Consider the following 13,439-nt stretch of genomic DNA (forward strand, 5'->3'; position numbering starts at 1 on the left):
GAAGAATTGATGCTTTTGAATTATGGTGCTGGAGGAGACTCTTGAGAGTCCCATGGACTGCAAGAAGATCAAACCTATCCATTCTGAAGGAAATCAGCCCTGAGTGCTCACAGGAAGGACAGATCGTGAAGCTGAGGCTCCAATACTTTGGCCACCTCATGAGAAGAGAAGACTCCCTGGAAAAGACCCTGATGTAGGGAAAGATTGAGGGCACTAGGAGAAGGGGACGACAGAGGACGAGATGGTTGGACAGTGTTCTCGAAGCTACCAACATGAGTTTGACCAAACTGCGGGAGGCAGTGCAAGACAGGAGTGCCTGGCGTGCTATGGTCCATGGGGTCACGAAGAGTCGGACACGACTAAACGACTAAACAACAACAAAGAAGACACCTGAAGGCAGCTCTGTAAAGGGAAGGTGTTTTGTTTTAAAGTGTGTGCAGCCATTGATCCAGGCACTGCTCAGACTCATCCCTACTTGGCATCAGCAAAGTAGTGCTATTTTCATGGGCCTTCGAGACCATATGTCACTGAGGAAAGCTCCCCTTAAGGTTGGACATTCCAGACCAGCTTTTCCATACCAAGTGGGTTGAAAAAGTACTTTGACTTGGACCCCACAGGCTGCCCACTGCTGTCACAGGGGGAGCAGGGTCAAAATTTGATGCCCCCCCCAGCCCTCGTGCTGCTTCTACAAACCTGGGTAAGTGAGGTACCAGGCTTTTGTGGTGATAATGATACTTGTACCCCACCCATCTGACTGGGTTGCGCCAGCAACTCTGGCCACCTGCCAGCACATTTAAAAAAATAATAAAACATTAAACATTAAATATTTTCTGGACGCGGGTGCCACTGTGGTCTAAACCACAGAGCCTAAGGCTTGCTAATCAGAAAGTCGGTGGTTTGAATCCCCCACAACGGGGTGAGCTCCCGTTGCTCGGTCCCTGCTCCTGCCAACCTAGCAGTTCGAAAGCATGTCAAAGTGCAAGTAGATAAACAGGTACCGCTCCGGCGGGAAGGTAAACGGCGTTTCCATGCACTGCTCTGGTTTGCCAGAAGCGGCTTTGTCATGCTGGCCACATGACCCGGAAGCTGTACGCTGGCTCCCTTGGCCAGTAAAGCAAGATGAGCGCCACAACCCCAGAATCGCCTGACACTGGACCTAACGTTCAGGGGTCCCTTTACCTTTACCTTACTTTCTGCCACAGGGCTACCTACAGATGTCTTCTAAAAGTCGTGTACTGTAGTTCTTTATCTCATTGACAACTGCTGGGAGGGTGATCCACAGGGCAGGCGCCACCGCCGAGAAGACCCCCTGCCTGTTTCCCTGTAATTTCCATTCTTGCAGTGAGAGAACCGCCAGAAGGCCCTCGGAGCTGGACCTCAGTGTCCAGGCTGGACAATGGGGGTGGAGATGCTCCTTCAGGTATCCAGGGCTGAGGCCGCTTAGGGCTTTAAAGGTCAGCACCAACACTTTGAATTGTGCTCGGAAACACACTGGGAGCCAATGTAGATCTTTCAGGGCCAGTGTTATGTGGCTGCTCCCAGTCACCAGTCTGGATTCTGGATTAAATGTAGTTTCAGAGTCATCTTCAAATACCCATGTAGAGCGCATTGCAGCAGTCCAAGCAGGAGATAACCAGGACATGCACCACTCTGGTGGAACAGTGCTCAGGCAGGTAGGGTCTCAGCTGGAGTACCAGATGGAGCTGGTAGAACAACCACCATGGACAGAGAATTTATCATGGATGGCTGTGAATTCAATAGGGCTCCCAGGCTACACACCTGGTTCTTCAGGGACACAGGTTAGTCCATTCAGGACCAGGGAGTCCCCCAACCCTGCCTGCCTCCTGTTCCCCAGAAACAGTACTTCCATCTTTTCAGGATTCAATCTCAATCCATTAGTCACCATCCACCCTCCCCATACCACCTCCAGTCACTCACACAGAGGCTCTGGCGGGATCCTAGAGCCCTCCCACCTCCTTCCCAAAGCCCAGTGCCTCACTTACCTGGAAGATGGTGTGAGGCTTAGGCATCGAATGTTGCCACGGGCTGCCAAAAAAGACCTTGAGGGCTGCATGTGGCTCTCAGGCCATGAGTTGGACCACCTTCTTCTAGACAGTTGCCTGGTTCCCTCTGTAGCTGATCATAGAATCATAGAATCGTAGAGTTGGAAGACACCACAAGGGCCATCCAGTCCAACCCCCTGCCGAGCAGGAAACACCATCAAAACATTCTTGACATATGCCTGTCTGCTTAAAGACCTCCAAAGAAGGAGACTCCACCACACTCCTTGGTAGAAAATTCCACTGCCGAACAGCTCTTACTGTCAGGAAGTTCTTCCTAATGTTGAGGTGGAATCTTCTTTCTTGTAGCTTGAATCCATTGCTCCGTGTCCGCTTCTCTGGAGCAGCAGAAAACAACCTTTCTCCCTCCTCTATATGACATCCTTTTATATATTTGAACATGGCTATCATATCCCCCCTTAACCTTCTCTTCTCCAGGCTAAACATACCCAGCTCCCTAAGCCATTCCTCATAAGGCATCGTTTCCAGGCCTTTGACAATTTTCGTTGCCCTCTTCTGGACACGTTCCAGCTTGTCAGTATCCTTCTTGAACTGTGTTGTGCCCAGAACTGGACACAGTACTGATCCACAGAGATGGGTGGGCAATTCGGTCAATTTCAGTTTTCCCCAGTCTCTTATTTTTCCATAGTTCAGTTCTTCGCATCAGTGTGTGATTATGTAAGAAAAAAGTCCTTATGTAATTCATCAGCTTTTAAGTGCAGATTTCTCCTATTGTTCACCTGGCTTCCCAAGGCAGGTCACTAGTGGCAAGAGTGAGGCACTGTGCAGTGCAGCTCAGCCAAGCCAACGCTCCTGCCATGGTGTGCCACGGGGCCCCCCAGTCTCCCCACATAACACGCCTAACTCTACCATCACTGCTGCCATTGAAGATTTAACTTCCATAAATCCTGGAGCGGAGCTGACCCACCTCACAGCTCCTGCTCACAATATTTTAATCAGGGTTCCTCAAAGACAAAAACAGAAGCAGATGCAGAAGGCATCGGAACCAATTTCAAGCCAAGTGGCCCTGCTAGGAAAGGCCCCTGGACAGCAAAGATCCTAGTGAGGGCCATTTCCCCTTGCAGTTAATCCCTTACGGGCCGCAGGCTGGCAACGGGTGGGACACGAGGGCGACTTTTTGCCGCTGGTAGACAAAGAGGATGGGAGCCTGTCGATCATGCAAAGTGTTGATGTGATGAAGGTATCCCAGAAGGCTTTGGACATGGGGCAGAACTTCCTGCTGGCTGGGGTAGGGGGGCCAGGAAGGACAAAAGCCGAACGAGGGCGAGGATCCCTCCAACAGTTTCTGAAGGCAACAGTCTGCTATCAGCTGTACTCCAACCCTGCGAGAATGCTAATAAGCCGGTGAAGAGCCTGGCTTCCCCGCCATAATTCTATAGAGGAGCTGAGTGCCCCATAGTGTTCACCAAATAAAGACAACTAATTGAGAATTTTTTGCACATTTGGCTGGGGTGGGGGTGGGGGGGACTCGTTCACACAGCTCGTTGTGGGAGAATGCACACCCTCAGCCATGACAGGGGACGGCTGCTCCAGGGAGAGGGTCCCCGGTAGCTTTATTCCCCCCAGACTTTCAAAGTATGACAAAAATGTCTAATTTAATTTCGAGGGCATTTCTCCCTCCTCCTCGGCAACACGCACACACACTCAGTTGCATTGCCAAGAACCGTTTTGGTGTCTCTGCCAGAGAGCCGGTTCGTCTAGTGTTTGTATTAATATCATATTCATTATTATTATTTTCTTTTTTTAAAAAAAATGCTGACGCTTATTTTTTCTTTATTTCCTCAGAATTAAATGCTTTCTTTCTCTCTCTCTCTCTCTCTCTCTCCAAACCCTCCACCCCCTTTTGCTGTTATGTTTGGAGGCGAAGTCTGCATTTTTGTGTCCGCAGGTGACACACTTTGATTGAAACTAAAATTAATAAATCAGCGGAAAAGCACGCACCTAGGGTTCACAGCGGGGCCCACAAACACGTTCATAAAAGGAGCTTTATGCCCTTGTACAAAGCAGGAATAAATTACAGGAACACTTGTTGCCTTTGGTCTCCGTTTTGCTCCACAGACCGGTATCTTATTTTCGAAGGCTTATTCGTAATCAACAGGTTCCTTGGCGCTTTAGCAGGTGACTTTGTCATTAATCTCTCATTTGACCATTCTGGCATATTAATGAGGCAGCCTCCTCTCTCTCTCTCTCTCTCTCTCTCTCTCTCTCTCTCTCTCTCTCTCTCTCTCTCTCTCTGGCATAAGGAATTAGTTTAAAAGGTGCACTTGTGTCTAAATTGCTTACAGCTCACGAGAAGTGGTGCCGCAGACCAAATGCAAAAGAGCATTTCCCCCCCCCCCCCAGCTTGGGCTGCGCTAAAGCACATTTGACTAACATTATCTTCCTTGCTGTGCTTTTCTTAAACCACATACTTATTTCTTCACCATGGTGCAACTATTACCCGGTCGTGTCAATCATTTTTTCCTTTTGTCCCCCCTTCTCTTTTGGAGGGGGTGGAAATCTCTATATATTATTACATATTTCCCTCGACCTTTCCCAAACAAAAAATCCAGATTTTATATCCATGTCGCGCAATAATATCCTTTCTGATTAACGGCGTGCCTCTCCCTCCCCTACCCCTCCACCCCTCCCTCTGTTAATTAAACAGTTCCAGCCCATTTGGGGAGGGGTTTTTGGTGCGCGGTTTTGGGTCTCAATGGAACACCAATGCTCGTTCGTTTCAACATTTCTTTTCAGAGCGGCTTTAATAAATATCATTATATTTAAAAAGTGCTGGAATTCACCTGGTATTTGGGGTCTGCCGGAAAGCCCAAAGTGAGAATTCCTATGGGGCCATTTAAGAGCATTTAAGGAAGGGAAATGCTTAAGATTTAATTCTCACATTTGTGATTACTGCCATCTGCCAAAATATATAATATTATGACTTTAGGCTGATTTGGGGGAAAGGAGCCGCCAAGCAAAACAACAGCACTAAGAAAAGCCTTTCTGACACTGCGATAAAAACAGTTTTGTGGCAATACAATAATTTGCGCATTTCCAAAGAACACGCCTGGCAATAAATCTGTTTTGTTGCAGGGTTGGAGGTTTTTTTGGGTGTGTGTGTGTGTGTGTGTGTATGTTTAATAAATCTGAGACAAGCAAGCAGGCTCCCAACCAAGGGCATGTCTATATAAATTTTTGAAAAGTGACACGTTTACATATTCATCTTTTCCCTGTGTGTATGTGTGTGTTTTAAAACCTGACACCCCAAGCCAAGCTGCTTTTGCATCAGGGGTGTCGTTCCGCAATGTTTTCGACATTTTTTTTAATAGTCTTAATAGCCAAGTGTCTGTCTTTCATGGATTACAGTCAAAACTATCATGTCATTTGCGGCCTGTCGCACGGAGAGGCTGCCTCGCTTGTACCACTGTGGTGTTTAAAAAAGAGAGAGAGACAGGCAAGAATGGAGATAAACCAAATCTGGAGTTTGACGGAGAGGTTACTTAGATAGCCAGCTGGGGCTGTCTGAGTATTCGGAGAGAACGGTGACTGCCAGTGTTGAGGCGGATTCCTAAATTATTATTATTATTATTATTATTATTATTATTATTATTATCCCACCCATCTGGCTGGGTTTCCCCCGCCACTCTGGGCGGCTTCCAACAAGTACCAAAATACATTAAAATATCACAGATTATTGGAGAATTTGAGAATTATCTACAAAATAAGTTAGAGAAGCCAAATCTTATCTCCGATATCTAAAAGGCTTTATTTTAAAAATAGCAAATTGAAGTTATGTAACAAAATAAGTAAAAGAGGGAAGTTGAGAAATGTTAAATATTGTAAGAAATTACCGAGAATATTAGAGTAAGGTGTGCAGAGTTTATATGGGAGAAACAGGATAAGTTTAGATACGGTTGCGAAGTCAAGGGGAAGGGAAGGGCAGGGGGGAATGCGGGGGGCATAGCTGCCAAGTTTTCACTTTTCTCGCGAGGAAGCCTATTCAGCATAAGGGAAAATCCCTGTAAAAAAGGGATAACTTGGCAGCTATGGCGGGGGGGGGGTGAATTGCGAGGGAATTGAATAAGACAACTGTACAAAGTCATAGCTGTATAGTTTATTTTTATTGTAATGACTGAGATATATAATAATGTTTATTTTTTTAAAAAAAATCACAGATTAAAAACTTCTCTAAACAGGGCTGCCTTTAGGTGTTTTCTAAATGTCAGGCAGTTGTTTATCTCCTTGACCTCCGATGGGAGGGCGTTCCACAGGGCGGGCGCCACTACCGAGAAGGCCCTCTGCCTGGTTCCCTGTAGCTTTGCTTCTCGCAGTGAGGGAACCGCCAGAAGGCCCTCGGCGCTGGACCTCAGTGTCCGGGCAGAACGATGGGGGTGGAGACGCTCCTTCAGGTATACTGGGCTGAGGCCGTTTAGGGCTTTAAAGGTCAGCACCAACACTTTGAATTGTGCTCGGAAACGTACTGGGAGCCAGTGTAGATCTCTCAGGACCGGTGTTATGTGGTCTCGGCGGCCGCTCCCAGTCACCAGTCTAGCTGCCGCATTCTGGATTTGTTGTAGTTTCCGGGTCACCTTCAAAGGTAGCCCCACATAAAGCGCATTGCAGTAGTCCAAGCGGGAGATAACCAGAGCATGCACCACTCTGGTGAGACTGTCCGCGGGCAGGTAGGGTCTCAGCCTGCGTACCAGATGGAGCTGATAGACAGCTGCCCTGGACACAGAATTAACCTGTGCCTCCATGGACAGCTGTGAGTCCAAAATGACTCCCAGGCTGCGCACCTGGTCCTTCAAGGGCACAGTTATCCCATTCGGGACCAGTGAGTCCCCCACACCCGCCCGCCCCCTGTCCCCCGAAAACAGTACTTCTGTCTTGTCAGGATTCAATCTCAAGCGTCAGCCAGCCCAGATCTGGAAGGAAAAAAGAAACTGAGATAGGGGTGTCTGGTCAATTGCCTGACATCTTACTTAAAAACCTGCCAGGGCCACAGTCACCTCATACATCTAGGTAAAGGGTAAAGGTAAAGGGGTCCCTGACCATCAGGTCCAGTCGTGTCTGACTCTGGGGTTGCGGCGCTCATCTCGCTCTATAGGCCGAAGGAGCCGACGTTTGTCCGCAGACAGCTTCCGGGTCATGTGGCCAGCATGACAAAGCTGCTTCTGGCGAACCAGAGCAGCGCACGGAAACGCCGTTTACCTTCCCGCCGGAGCAGTCCCTATTTATCTACTTGCACTTTGATGTGCTTTCGAACTGCTAGGTGGGCAGGAGCTGGGACCGAGCAACGGGAGCTCACCCCGTTGCAGGGATTCGAACCGCCAACCTTCTGATCAGCAAGCCCTAGACTCTGTGGTTTAACCCACAGCGCCACCTGGGTCCACAGTCATCTCATACATGTAAGGTTTCCTGTATTGGAGGCTGGGCTAGATTTCCCTCAGGGTCTCTCCCAACCCTACGGTTCTATGATTCTGAAGCACTATTAAACAGTCATGGCTTTCCCCAAAGCAGTACTTTTTCTGGGGGAAAGGTAGGGAAACTCACCACAAAGTTTGTTTATTGGGGACCCGGTTGCAGTGCCACAACCCCCACCCCACCCCACAAGATGTGATTAAAAAACTCAAACAGACAATGGTCTGGATTAGAAATGGTCACAACTTTATTGATTACAGAAACAGGTGGATTTTTGGCTTGGGTGGGAATTGGGGGTGTCGTATTTTTCCGTGTATAAGGCGATGCTTTTTGCTATTTTTTTTTTTAAAAAGGCAAAAATTGGGTGTCGTCTTATACACGGATAGTGAATGCAGGGGGGGGGGGCGTGCAATTAATGGCAGCAGCAAGCCAGAGATTGGCAGCAGTGATTGGGCGGGTGACTGGTGGCTGCAGCAAGGCCTGCTGGCGATTCGCTGCGGCTGCGGCAGTTGGGCAGACGATTAGCGGCTGTGGCGAGGCAGGCAGGCGATTGGCAGCTGCGGCAAGGGGGCGGGTGGGCTGTTGGTGGTGGCAGTCGGGCAGACAATAGGCCGCTGTGACAAGGTGTGTGATCAGCAGCGGCTGTGGCAAGCGATCGGCAGTGGCGGGCAGGCATGTGAATGATTGGCGGAAGTGACCTCCCCCACCCCCCCAAAAAAGCCAAACAACTTAATTTCTTAATTTTGGGTTGAAAAATATTAGGAGTCATCTTATACATGGAAGCTTCTTATATATGGTATATCCGTTCCAGAGCCCCACGCACACACAAATATTTGATTTTTAAAAAGGTAAGAGAACTCAGTTTCCAACATTTCTCTGATGAAAATCTGGACGTCCTATTGCATAATAATAATTTTATTATTTCTACCCCACTCATCTGACTGGGTTGCCCTCTGGGGAGCTTTCAACATATATAAAAACATAATAAAACATTAAACATCAAAAAAAAAAACCTTCCTTATACAGGGCTGCCTTCAGATGTCTTCTATTTTTTGTTAAATAATTTTTATTAATTTTTCATTAATAACAATCCAACGTATGCCACATTAATACAATACCAAATCATAACACAATTTAAAAAGCCAATTCTCCAATTCCAAATTAAGCATTCCTTCAGATGTCTTCTATAGGTTGTTTAGTTGCTTTTCTCCTTGGCTTGAGAGTCACCTAACTTCATACCCTCCAACATTTCTCCGATAGAAATCGGGACGTCCTAAGGAAAAGTGGAACATTCCAGGGTCAAATCAGAAATCGGGACACCTCTGTACAGGAAATCCTGGGACTGTCCCTGGAAAATAGGGACACTTGGAGGCTCTGCTGGGAGACTCCTGCTCTCCTCAGAGTCTGTCTCCATTTTTAAAAAATTGTAGTTTCTAGCGTGTATTGTTCATATTTCTTTCTTGCTCATCCTTCAAAGGAGCTCAGGGCTTTCTGTATCTATTTTCATCCTCACAGCAACTATCCCGATGTCTTGAAGCTGAGAGATGGTGACTAGCCCAAAGTGACTCTGGGCAAAGTCCGTATAGTTAAAGCTATGGTTTTCCCAGTAGTGATGTATGGAAGTGAGAGTTGGACCATAAAGAAGGCTGATCGCCGAAGAATTGATGCTTTTGAATTATGGTGCTGGAGGAGGCTCTTGAGAGTCCCACGGACTGCAAGAAGATCAAACCTATCCATTCTGAAGGAAATCAGCCCTGAGTGCTCACTGGAAGGACAGATCCTGAAGCTGAGGCTCCAATACTTTGGCCACCTCATGAGAAGAGAAGACTCCCTGGAAAAGACCCTGATGTTGGGAAAGATGGAGGGCACTAGGAGAAGGGGACGACGGAGGATGAGATGGTTGGACAGTGTTCTCGAAGCTACGAACATGAGTTTGACCAAACTGTGGGAGGCAGTGCAAGACAGGAGTGCCTGGCGTCCTCTGGTCCATGGGGTCACGAAGAGTCGGACACAACTAAACGACTAAACAACAACAAAAATAAACAGTGCTCTGAGTTCAATTAAACGACTTGGGAAGACAAAGAAAGGGTTGATCTGGAGAATGAAATGTAAAAGTGAGGGTGCCCTGCTGGGTGACTCTACCTGTGAAGGCTATGCCACAACCAGGGCCTTTCCTGTAGGAATTCCCTTTCCAGCTGCCATTTGCCTTGCCCCTGAAGGCACTTGTAGAAAAGTGCCTCGGCTGCCGTTCTCAGCCCTCAGGTACATTGTTCGTGCGGAAGAAAGTAAGTTTGGGGCATGGTTAGTCTGGGGTGGTGCAACAGAAGAAACGGGTGCTTTCGTTTTGAGTTTGCATCCCTGGAAACACTAAATTTGGAGAAGTGGATCGCTGTGTTTTGCTTTCTTCCCGTTCCTGAGAACAGGCATGGTTTAAACCAGGGATGGAGGATCTGTGGCTCTCCAGGTGTGGTTGGACCTCAACTCCCATCAGGTTCCGGCCAGAAAGGTCAGTGGTCAGGGATGATGGGAGCTGGAGTCCCAAGAACATTTGGACAGCCTCTGACTTCAGCAATGCCTCCTGCCATTCATTCCCAGGGTGTAGCCTCTTCTTTCCTCCTCCTATTAAACAACGCTTGTGATTTTTGTTTCTCTTTTTTTTAAGAGTGCAATGTTAATATTTGAGAGTCCGTAATATGTGTCTCTTGAGCAAAGGCTTAAGTTTATGATGTTCTCTCCCACATGGCTCCTGTTTTTAGCAATTATTGATGGATATGTTGAAGCCAGCCAGAAGTTGCATTATCTAACCTTTCGAGGTTAAAAAGGAAGATTTTTTTTTAGTCTAGTTGTTTTTTTTATAACGGCTTGGCAATTAGCTAATAATAATAAGTTTTACAATTATAATTTTTCCTTCTCAATCACTCACCAAGTGAATCTGTGGTCTTGTCTATCAAGGACTGGCCCATAACGATTTGGTTGTTGCTGTTGTTTTATTTGGCTGGCTCCGTGGTCCCTGAAATGCAAGATTTATCATTAAAATACTGGCAGGTACTTCACTGAAGTGGCACTAGCAACGGTTGTCCTAATGCGTATTTGTAAGGAGTGACAGCCAGTTGAGGGTTTGTTGAAGGGAGGCCCTTTCCTCTCTCTCTCTCTCTCTCTCTCTCTCTCTCTCTCTCTCTCTCTCTCTCTCTCTCTCTCTCTCTCCTCCCTTCCTCTCCCCTCTTCCTTGAACAACTTGGAAGGTTTCGACTCATTTTGTCTTTTCAGGACTTAGCCAAGATCAGACACAATTCTGCAATGCATATGCAGATTTTGCCTCTTGTTACTTTCTCTAATGAGCCTTCACTTAATCAATTTGACAGTAGCTTTTGTTTCCCCCCTCCCCAACTCCTCCTTTCTGACACATACATTTACCAAGGAAAGTATTTCAGGAAAGAGTTTGAGCAGTTTCAGGGGGTATTAGGAAAAAGGACGTCGTAAGGGAGCCATTTTTAGGGAGGCTGGTGGAGTGTTTCTTTTTAAAAGGGAGGGAAGGGAGGGCAAAGTTAAAAGTGAGGAGTGGCAATCGCCACGAAGGTATGACTCGCAAAAGAATTAAAATAAGGACATGATTTGAGTTTAATTAAACAGCCACCCACATATAGCAGCTCTCGAGGAATGGTTAAATCCTTGTTTCCGTTATGGTCCAGTTGAGGCATGCGTCTTAACGCCGGAGCACCAACAAACTTGGGGGAGGGTGTCTAAGCATGGGAAACGGGGTTATATCAGCAGGACATCGCTTATGAGAGCGCACTGGGGCATGTTCAGACTTGGATCACAGCCGCAATATTGCTCCGTCATTCGGCACATCCTCTTGCCAGTGGTTCACAAGGTGCAGCCTCCCTGGGTGCCTGCACTTCAAATCCCGAGGGAAGATATAGCGATGTAATTCCACACATCCAGCTGTCTCAGATCAGGAAGAACAGGGCAGCCAGGGAGACTTCAGTGTGCTAGAGATACATTTACTGGGAGAAAACACACACACATAAACTCCCATCCGTCCCAGGCGAGCTCCCAAAAGTGGATCTCATTCTCAAAAATTGGGACCTCCAAGAGGAAGAAATGCAAGCAGTCGCCAGATACCTGCCTGTACCTCTTTGGCTGTGTCTCAGACTAAATACTCCCGATAAATACTTGCTTACCTGAGGCAGTCTCCATTAATTGTCCTGACTCTACCCAGTGCCCCAACCAGCCAAGAGAAACTCGCCTAAAGAACCAGGCACCATATGCACTAGTTCATCTGAATTTTAAAGTAAACTGATCTGATTTACACCTTCTGCAGTAAAAGTCTGCTTCAAAAGGTAATGCTCCTTCGGATTTCACACTCCTCAGATCAGATAGTGCGCCAAAGTGCATTACAAATCATGCATTTTGGAATAAAATGCACCTGGAGATGCCTACGTTGGTATGAATGTTATTTAAATATGTGTTATTTAGATACATGGCTAGGTATTCAAAAACGCTATTAAATATTTCTCAAGCATCTGCATTTTCATGCTTCTCTTTTTAAAAAAGAAAATAGGAGATTAACGCAGAACAAAACAGAGATGTGAATGAAGACATGTGACACTGAGACAAACTGGAAATAGAAGGATTTGTCCATTCTTAATATCTGCTGTTTCCTCTGCCCATTTGGGGAGTTTTGGGGACTGAGACGCATTTCATTTGCCTGATGGCGATTGCCCAGCAGCCATTTGTGATAGGAATGGGTGTTGTCTTGTCGGTTTGCTTCCTTTCCCATTTTGTTGATTCCCGATATAAACCATGAGGAATTCAGATGAACTTGGCCTGGCTGGACTCGGAATCCCCGGAGGCAGCCGTCCAGACAAAGGCAAGCGAAAACAGCAGCAGGAGCCACAGTGAGAGAAACGTTGGGTGACGATGCGCCGAGAACCGGCAGGAGAGTTTTAGAGTTTTAAGCGCTATATTTGCATTCCTTCACCATGGGCCACCTTGGAGCTCTTTGAAGGAGAAAGAGAAATCTTTGCAAATATGCTCTGCTCTTCATACACCCAGCAGCCAAACTCTTGTTTTGCAGCCAAGCATTTGGAAGATGCGGCCTTTGCCACAATGTGAAGACGGGACTTCACACCGTGACAACTAAGGTGGCTGTCCAGCAGCTCCCGATTTTGCTGTGACCAAGGCGCAACCGCCCTATAGTGGGAGTGACCTTTCCCATTCTGGAGTCATAGGCAACCCGGGGAGAATTGGCTGCCATCCTTATCCCCCCCCCTCTCTCCCCTTATCTGAAGCAGAAAGCTGCTCCTTCTCTCCCTCTTCCCCCCCCCTCCCGTCCGCACGCAGAAACCTGTGGGCTCTATGCAATCACAAAGACGACATTGCCCACATCCTTTCGCCCACATCAAGTTTTTGGGTCTCGGGACCATTCCCGCAGCCATTTTTGTTTTTATTTCCGCGGGTGACTGTCAGTGATCTATGCGGGCTATTTTAAGAATGTAGGACAGAGCGAGGATTAACATCCTCCTTCTCTTCTCTGTGTATCAGAGCTTCTTAGCCGTAATTAATTGGGACACCGGGTTTTGTACTTTGCGATCAGGTCATTTGACTACGAGCTGCCCAGCTAGATTTTCTTATTGTGTTGTTTTCTGGGGGGGGGGATTTTTATTTTATTTTTTTTGGTCTGTTTGTTTCACAAAGGCACATGTTTCCTGTGTTCTCTTGGGTATCTTTCTAGGGGGAGATTTAAACTTGCCATTTGAATAAGTCTTTGCCACAAGTGTTTGGCCCCGGGCAAGAAAGCAAAAGGAAAGGAAGGGGGAGGGTTGGGAAGAGAGAAAGGGAGAGGGAGAGAATCTGGTTTGCTTCGTGCAACCATAGCCCCGAGGCTGCCGTCTTTCCAAGTTTGATGCAACTGGCCTCACACCGTCACATGGCTGTGATGTCAGCGTGGGAGGG

Source organism: Zootoca vivipara, chromosome 1 (genome assembly GCF_963506605.1).
Source record: "Zootoca vivipara chromosome 1, rZooViv1.1, whole genome shotgun sequence".
NCBI lineage: Eukaryota > Metazoa > Chordata > Lepidosauria > Squamata > Lacertidae > Zootoca > Zootoca vivipara.